The following is a 9206-nucleotide window of genomic DNA, read 5'->3' on the forward strand; positions in this document are numbered from 1 at the left end:
ACCAAAAATCGATTTTTATATGAAAAATATAAAATCACGCATAGATGGTGAAGAAGAGATTATAGAGGAAAATGAGCAATAATCTGTGATCACTCATATTTCTTACTTAATATCGATTTTTATATGAAAAATATAAAATCACTCATAGATGTTAAATAAGAGGTCCTAGATGAAAAATATTTCCCACCAAAAATCGATTTTTATATGAAAAATATAAAATCACGCATAGATGGTGAAGAAGAGATTATAGAGGAAAATGAGCAATAATCTGTGATCACTCATATTTCTTACTTAATATCGATTTTTATATGAAAAATATAAAATCACTCATAGATGGTTAAAAATAGGTTCTAGAGGAAAAAGGGCAATAATCTGTGATCACTTATATTTCTCACCAAATGTCGATTTTTATATGAAAAATCTAAAATCACTCATAGATGGTAAATAAGAGGTCCTAGAGGAAAAAGAGCAATAATCTGTGATCACTTATATTTCCCACCAAATGTCGATTTTTATATGAAAAATCTAAAATCACTCATAGATGGTACATAAGAGGTCGTAGAGGAAAAAGGGCAATAATCACTAATAATCTGTGATCACTTAAATTTTCCACCAAAAATCGATTTTTATATGAAAAATCTAAAATCACTCATAGATTGTTAATAAGAGGTCCTAGAGGAAAAAGAGTAATAATCTGTGATCACTTATATTTCTCACCAAAAATAGATTTTTATATGAAAAATCAAAAATCACTCATAGACGGTAAATAACAGGTCCTAGAGGAAAAAGAGCAATAATCTGTGATCACTCATATTTCCCACCAAAAATCGATTTTTATATGAAAAATATAAAATCACTCATAGATGGTTAATAAGAGGTCCTAGAGGAAAAAGAGCAATAATCTGTGATCACTCATATTTCCCACCAAAAATCGATTTTTATATGAAAAATATAAAATCACTCATAGATGGTTAATAAGAAGTCCTAGAGGAAAAAGGGCAATAATCTGTGATCACTCATATTTCCCACCAAATATCGATTTTTATATGAAAAATATAAAATCACTCATAGATGGTTAAAAAGAGGTCATAGAGGAAAAAGAGCAATAATCTGTGATCACTTATATTTCCCACCAAATATCGATTTTTATATGAAAAATCTAAAATCACTCATAAATGGTAAATAAGGGGTCCTAGAGGAAAAAGGGCAATAATCTGTGATCACTTATATTTCCCACCAAATATCGATTTTTATATGAAAAATCTAAAATCACTCATAAATGGTAAATAAGAGGTCCTAGAGGAAAAAAGGGCAATAATCTGTGATCACTCATATTTCCCACCAAATATCGATTTTTATATGAAAAATCAAAACCAAATATCGATTTTTATATGAAAAATCTAAAATCACTCATAGATGGTTTAGAAAAGGCCCTAGAGGAAAAAGAGCAATAATCTGTGATCACTCATATTTCCTACCAAATATCGATTTTTATATGAAAAATATAAAATCACTCATAGATGGCTAATAAGAGGTCCTAGAGGAAAAAGAGCAATAATCTGTGATCACTCATATTTCCTACCAAATATCGATTTTTATATGAAAAATCTAAAATCACTCATAGATGGTAAATAAGAGGTCCTAGAGGAAAAAGAGCAATAATCTGTGATCACTTATATTTTCCACCAAATATCGATTTTTATATGAAAAATCTAAAATCACTCATAGATGGTTAATAAGAGGTCCTAGAGTAAAAAGAGCAATAATCTGTGATCACTCATATTTCCTACCAAATATCGATTTTTATATGAAAAATCTAAAATCACTCATAGATGGTTTAGAAAAGGCCCTAGAGGAAAAAGAGCAATAATCTGTGATCACTCATATTTCCCACCAAATATCGATTTTTATATGAAAAATATAAAATCACTCATAGATGGTTAATAAGAGGTCCTAGAGGAAAAAGAGCAATAATCTGTGATCACTCATATTTCCTACCAAATATCGATTTTTATATGAAAAATCTAAAATCACTCATAGATGGTAAATAAGAGGTCCTAGAGGAAAAAGAGCAATAATCTGTGATCACTCATATTTCCCACCAAAAATCGATTTTTATATGAAAAATATAAAATCACTCATAGATGGTTAATAAGAGGTCCTAGAGGAAAAAGAGCAATAATCTGTGATCACTCATATTTCCCACCAAAAATCGATTTTTATATGAAAAATATAAAATCACTCATAGATGGTTAATAAGAGGTCCTAGAGGAAAAAGAGCAATAATCTGTGATCACTCATATTTCCCACCAAAAATCGATTTTTATATGAAAAATCTAAAATCACTCATAGATGGTTAATAAGAGGTCCTAGAGGAAAAAGAGCAATAATCTGTGATCACTTATATTTTACCATCAAAAATCGATTTTTATATGCAAAATATAAAATCACTCATAGATGGTAAAAAGAGGTCCTAGAGGAAAAAGGGCAATAATCTGTGATCACTCATATTTCCTACTAAATATCGATTTTTATATGAAAAATATAAAATCACTCATAGATGGCAAATAAGAGGTCCTAGAGGAAAAAGAGCAATAATCTGTGATCACTCATATTTCCCACCAAATATCGATTTTTATATGAAAAATCTAAAATCACTCATAGATGGTTAATAAGAGGTCCTAGAGGAAAAGGAGCAATAATCTGTGATCACTCATATTTCCCAGCAAAAATTGATTTTTATATGAAAAATCTAAAATCACTCATAGATGGTAAATAAGATTTTTATATGAAAAATATAAAATCACTTATAGATGGTTAATAAGAGGTCCTAGAGGAAAAAGGGCAATAATCTGTGATCACTCCTACCAAATATCGATTTTTATATGAAAAATCTAAAATCAATCATAGAAGGTTAATAAGAGGCCCTAGATAAAGACGGACAATATTGAAGCTCTGAACAAACACGAAGTTAGCAAACTTGCGAGACATGTAGGTTCATGATGGTGTTTCTGCAGAAAAGAAAAAAGTGTGCTGGGCTGAACCCTCGACATTAAATAACTAATTTTAATTAAACAAATGAAAATGTAACTTTTTTCCTGCTAAACTTAATACACCATCTTTTAAATGTTAAACAAAAATTTCTTCGAAAAATAACACCCATCAAAAAATATGTTTTTTTCATCATCATTCTCATCATCACAAATACTCGTACTACTGCTATAAATAATCATCACTACCACAAATTTCCATAACTTGGTATGTGTTTTAGGATGATGTTCATGTACAGTATATATGTAATATTGAAATATGTATAAGTGTGAGTGTGTGTGGAACAGTATGAGTGCGTTGCAAAATGCAATCATAAGTCATTTGTCTATTATTATAATTTGTTAACATTTTATAAAAAGCTACACTTTGCAGTTTATTCTTTTTTTGTTGTTGTCGTTCAACGCTGCATTGAACTAAAGCTTAGTGTTGTTGTGTTGTGTGCGGCATAGAGCTGGTTGGGTTGGTTGGTTGCCTTTTTAAAAAAAAAAACTTTTTATTTCTTTAACGTTTTTGTTGTTGCCGCTGGTAGCTGTTGTTGTTGCTGTTGTTTGTTAAAGAAAAATTAGTAAAAAGAAACTTCCTTTTTAGTGGCACTAAAGAAAACATTTCACTGCTTCTCTCAAGTCATTTGCAAAGAACTTGAAACTTTTCTCTAATTTTTTTCCTTATGAAATTTATATAAAAAATTATGGCAACATTTTCATTTATTATAAAAAGCAGCAGTAGAGCAACAAAAAAATATAAAAAAAAAGAAAATTATTCGCGTTGAAATTTGAGTAATGAGTTTGAATTGCTATGTATTTTTTTGGGAGTTTTTCTAATTTTTAGCATCAAGTACCTCATCACAGCCTGCCATCCCACAATCATCGTCATCATCATTAGAGTCTATTTTTATGCTTATACAGTGTGAACAACCAGCATTTGTATTAGAATTTTAGCAATAACTATTAAATGTTCTACATAAATAAGCATGTATTACGAAACATTTTGTTAGTTATGATTAAATTTTCAAAAAAAGGGGAGGCATTTTGTAAGGCACTGGTCTTTAGTATAAATACACTGGTCTTTAGCATACAGACACTGGTCTTTAGCATAAAAATACTGTCTTTAGTATAAAGACAAAGTCTTTAGCATAAAAATACTGTCTTTAGTATAAAGACAAAGTCTTTAGTATAAAGACAAAGTCTTTAGTATAAAGACAAAGTCTTTAGTATAAAGACAAAGTCTTTAGTATAAAGACAAAGTCTTTAGTATAAAGACAAAGTCTTTAGTATAAAGACAAAGTCTTTAGTATAAAGACAAAGTCTTTAGTATAAAGACAAAGTCTTTAGTATAAAGACAAAGTCTTTAGTATAAAGACAAAGTCTTTAGTATAAAGACAAAGTCTTTAGTATAAAGACAAAGTCTTTAGTATAAAGACAAAGTCTTTAGTATAAAGACAAAGTCTTTAGTATAAAGACAAAGTCTTTAGTATAAAGACAAAGTCTTTAGTATAAAGACAAAGTCTTTAGTATAAAGACAAAGTCTTTAGTATAAAGACAAAGTCTTTAGTATAAAGACAAAGTCTTTAGTATAAAGACAAAGTCTTTAGTATAAAGACAAAGTCTTTAGTATAAAGACAAAGTCTTTAGTATAAAGACAAAGTCTTTAGTAAAAATATACTGTCTTTAGTATAAAGATACTGTCTTTAGTATAAATATACTGTCTTTAGTATAAAGATACTGTCTTTAGTATAAAGATACTGTCTTTAGTATAAAGATACTGTCTTTAGTATAAAGATACTGTCTTTAGTATAAAGATACTGTCTTTAGTATAAAGATACTGTCTTTAGTATAAAGATACTGTCTTTAGTATAAAGATACTGTCTTTAGTATAAAGATACTGTCTTTAGTATAAAGATACTGTCTTTAGTATAAAGATACTGTCTTTAGTATAAAGATACTGTCTTTAGTATAAAGATACTGTCTTTAGTATAAAGACAAAGTTGTCTTTAGTATAAAGGCAAAGTGGTCTTTAGTATAAAGACAAAGTGGTCTTTAGTATAAAGACAAAGTCTTTGGTATAAAGACAAAGTCTTTAGTATAAAAACACTGGTTTTTAGTATAAAAACACTGGTTTTTAGTATAAAAACACTGGTTTTTAGTATAAAGACACTGGTCTTTAGTATAAAGACACTGGTCTTTAGTATAAAGACACCGGTCTTTAGTATAAAGACACTTGTCTTTAGTATAAAGACACTGGTCTTTAGTATAAAGACACTGGTCTTTAGTATAAAGACACTGGTCTTTAGTATAAAGACACTGGTCTTTAGTATAAAGACACTGGTCTTTAGTATAAAGACACTGGTCTTTAGTATAAAGACACCTGCATGTCATTTTTCGGCCAACGCTCGCTTCAAAGGAATCAGTTGCATTCGGTTCAGGATTCCTGTGATTGTCTGGCCAGATTTCAGCAGCTCTTTAATGGTAGGACCCTTTTGCTCCCACCAAATACAGATAATTACCTTAGGGCCATGGATATTTGGCTTTGGTGTCGATTCGGCTGGTTGGCCGAGCTTTACATATGACCTCTTACGCTTCGTGTTATTGTAATAGATCCATTTTTTATCGCAAGTAAGATTCGGTGCAACAATGATTTTCTTACATAACGTTCAAGCATCATTTCGGCCATGCAAAATCGTTTTTCAAGGTCTCTTTCAATTTCCCTGCTTTTGGATGAATCCTGAAATTTGAAATTGCTGCTTGAGTAGCTCTTAATAATTTTGCAAGCTCTTGTAGGAATCGGTGTGCTTCATCTGCACTTTTTTTCAAATTAAAGATGTAAAGCAAAAATTCCCGCATATGACGATTCGTTGGTACAAAATTCGACATTTAAGAAGCAAAAAAAACTTTGTTGTTTACACTATAATGACCAATAACTAATTGAGAATAAATGATAGATATGTATTCTTCAAAATGACATATAAGTTATTTAAAACAAATACCGCGTTCAGAAGTCGTTCATCCAATACTATTTACATACAAAGTGCCATCTTCTAGTAGTTTCATGCAACTTAAAAGTTAATGTTACCCGCTTTAACAGTTAATGTTGTCATACTTAATAACAGCGTGTTATCAACATTGTTGTTAAGAATATCCACATATTGATGGTGAGTAAACCATATTCGGTACAGCCGAATATAACGCTCTTACTTGTTTAATTTCAAACTATATTTAAAAAAATGTAAAAATTAATTTAATTAGGACTTTTCTAAAATTAAATTTGTTTTTATTTTTGTTTGAAACCATCTGCTTAATGAACCTTTGGCTCTCGGTGTTTGGCCTTATTGGCTCCACTTTATCTATTTTTTTGTTGTTTATTTGGCTTTTTAAGCTTGTCATTTCCAAAAGCCCAAAAATAAGTAAATAAGTGTATGTAATTGGGTTAATGTTTCCTTCACTACTTATTCATTATGATTATTTCATTTTAGGAACAAAGCCAAAAAATACAGAAAATAAAAATTCAAAACCAAAAGCAATGGAAAATAAACAAATGCGTAAATTGGAAAAATTTATGAAAGTAAATAAATTCTGTGTGAATTTTCTCAAATTTAGTTTTAGTCTTAATTACGTTTAGTAGTATCTATGAACAATATATAGTTGCTAACTTTTATGACAGGGATTAAAACTAACTTAAAATGCAATTAAATGATTTTGGGGTGGTTGGTAAAAAGAAATAATAAACATTTTCTAAAACTAAAAATTTGAATTTAAATTCATTTAGAGCAGGATTTAAAAACAGATTAAGGTTATTTCTTTTTATTTTATTTCTTCTCTTTGTTATAATTGAAAGCATTTTTAGATTATTTCCTAGATAATTATAGTAAAACGAAAGTAATAGTAATAATTTTTATTTTAAATCCCTTTTTGTAGCTTTTTAATTTTTCCGTTTCATTAAATTTTCCAAAAAATAAAAAAATATATTTTTGTGAAGAAAAAAACCCGTAAAGAAAGAACACGTTTATCTACTTTTTGTGTTGTTTTAACAATTGCGAAAAGCAACCATTTATTAAATAATTTTTTTTCTTTTATTTTATATTATCTTTGTAATCTTTAGTTTAACCAAAACTGAAAATCTCATTTTATTTATCATATAGCTTTAACACCCAGGGTGTTATGAAAACTGCTGCTGCAGCTGCTGCTGCCGGTAACTAGCCAGAGCTAGGTAACCAACCAATCGTAGTATAAATTTACAGTTACAAAAATAACAACATCAACAAAACCACAAACCCTTTTATGGTTTAATACACACACATCCAAACACACTCCTGGCAACTCATACATTTTTGGGGTTTTCGTGGAGTATTCGAGTTGGGTGTGGTGGGGGTTGGTTGGTTGGTTTTTGCGTTTTGTTTTTCCTTTTCGCCTTTTCAACTAGCAAAAGTTAATTATTTCGCCATTAATTTTTGGTCTAAATAAAAGGAATCCTCGAAAATGAAATAAAATTGTATCCAAGGGATTGTTGTTGATTTACAGGTATGTATTTCGTTTTAATCGTTTTCATTCTACAAACTGGCCACCACACTACAGCATGGCGAAGAATATTAAAATTATTAACATCGAGAGGTAGGTGTAAGGAAATTTTCAAGCAGTCAAGCAAATTTAAATTAAAGTTTCAGAAAATATTGGGTGTTTGACTTAAAAATGCGAGACTCTTTCTTTTGAAACACTTGTACAATATAAATTTATTTAAAGTATTGGCCACTGTTCCAAAGTGAAGCGTATCCCAGAGAGAGAGAGAGTTCTGCATCGATCGAAACAAATATTAGTCGGACGGGACAAGGTCTGGGGCCGAATTACCGCATTCGATATCGAGTAAAAGCGATCGTTATTTTCTTATTTGAGATTACGGCATTCGATATCGAGCATGAAATTTAGTACATTTTGTTATAATTACGATATCGAAATTATTTTTCGATACTATAGTTCATTCGATCACGAGTGCGGTAATTCGTCCCCTGGGTTGCAACATGATGGAATGTTGTCATGATGGAATATTTCATGACTGGTCGCATATTCTGAACGTTTTTCGGTCAAAGCTCGTTTCAAACGAATCAGTTGCGTTCGGTACAAGTTCCCTGAGATGGTCTGTCCAGATTTCAACAGCTCATAATAAATAGGACCGTTTTGGTCTCACCAAATACAGAGCATTACCTTAGCGCCATGGATATATGGCTTTAGTATTCGGCTGATTGGCTGGGCTTCACACACGATCTCTTAAGCTTCTGGTTATTGTAATGGATCAAGTTTTCATCGCTAGTAATGATTCGGTGCAAAAATGATTTTCTTTTATAGCGTTCAAGCAGCATTGCAGACATACAAAATCGTCTTTCAAGGTCTCTTGGGTTCAATTCGTATGGTAGCCAATTTCCCTGCTTTTGGATGAATCCTGCTGCTCGCAAACGTTTTGAAATTGCTGCTTGAGTAGCTCCCAATGATTTTGCAAGCTCCTGTTGAGTTTTACAACAATATTCATGGAGTAATGCCTCCAATTCTTTGTCTTCAAACTTTTTTGTATGACGTGGGCTGTTTTTGTCTTCCGTATTAAAATCACATCCCATCTCTCGCACGTTGAAATTGATGGAACACATTCACTACACTTTGGAACACTTTGGTGAGCAATAGATGTGCTTCAGTGGCAGTTTTTTTTTTTAAATTAGAGAAATAAAGCAAAACTTCCCGCATATGACGCTTTACAAAATTCGACTTTTTCGATGCAAAAGAAAACGTTTCTTTACACTATAATGTTCAATAACTAAGTGAGAATAAATGACAGATATGTACCCTTCAAAATTAAATATAAGTTATTCAAAATAAAAACCTCGTTCAGAAGATACGCTATTAATTGTAAATCCCGCATTTTTAAGATACGATTTCGGGAACTCTTTAAACATTAATCTAATTAAATAAAGCAAAGTGGATGGTTATTAAAAACTTTTTCTCTCTTGAATTCCAATTTAAAGTTCTCCGCCTCTTTTTTCCAAATTCAATCGAAGTTCCTTATGTCGACCGATTTCAGCTTCTTTCGTAATTCTTTAATTCTTTAGCCAATTATTTCTGCATTCCATATTAAATTCTACCTTCATTCTAGAGTCAAATGCATATCTTTACCTCGAC

The sequence above is a fragment of the Calliphora vicina genome, chromosome 5 (genome assembly GCF_958450345.1).
Source record: "Calliphora vicina chromosome 5, idCalVici1.1, whole genome shotgun sequence".
NCBI classification, from domain to species: Eukaryota; Metazoa; Arthropoda; class Insecta; order Diptera; family Calliphoridae; genus Calliphora; species Calliphora vicina.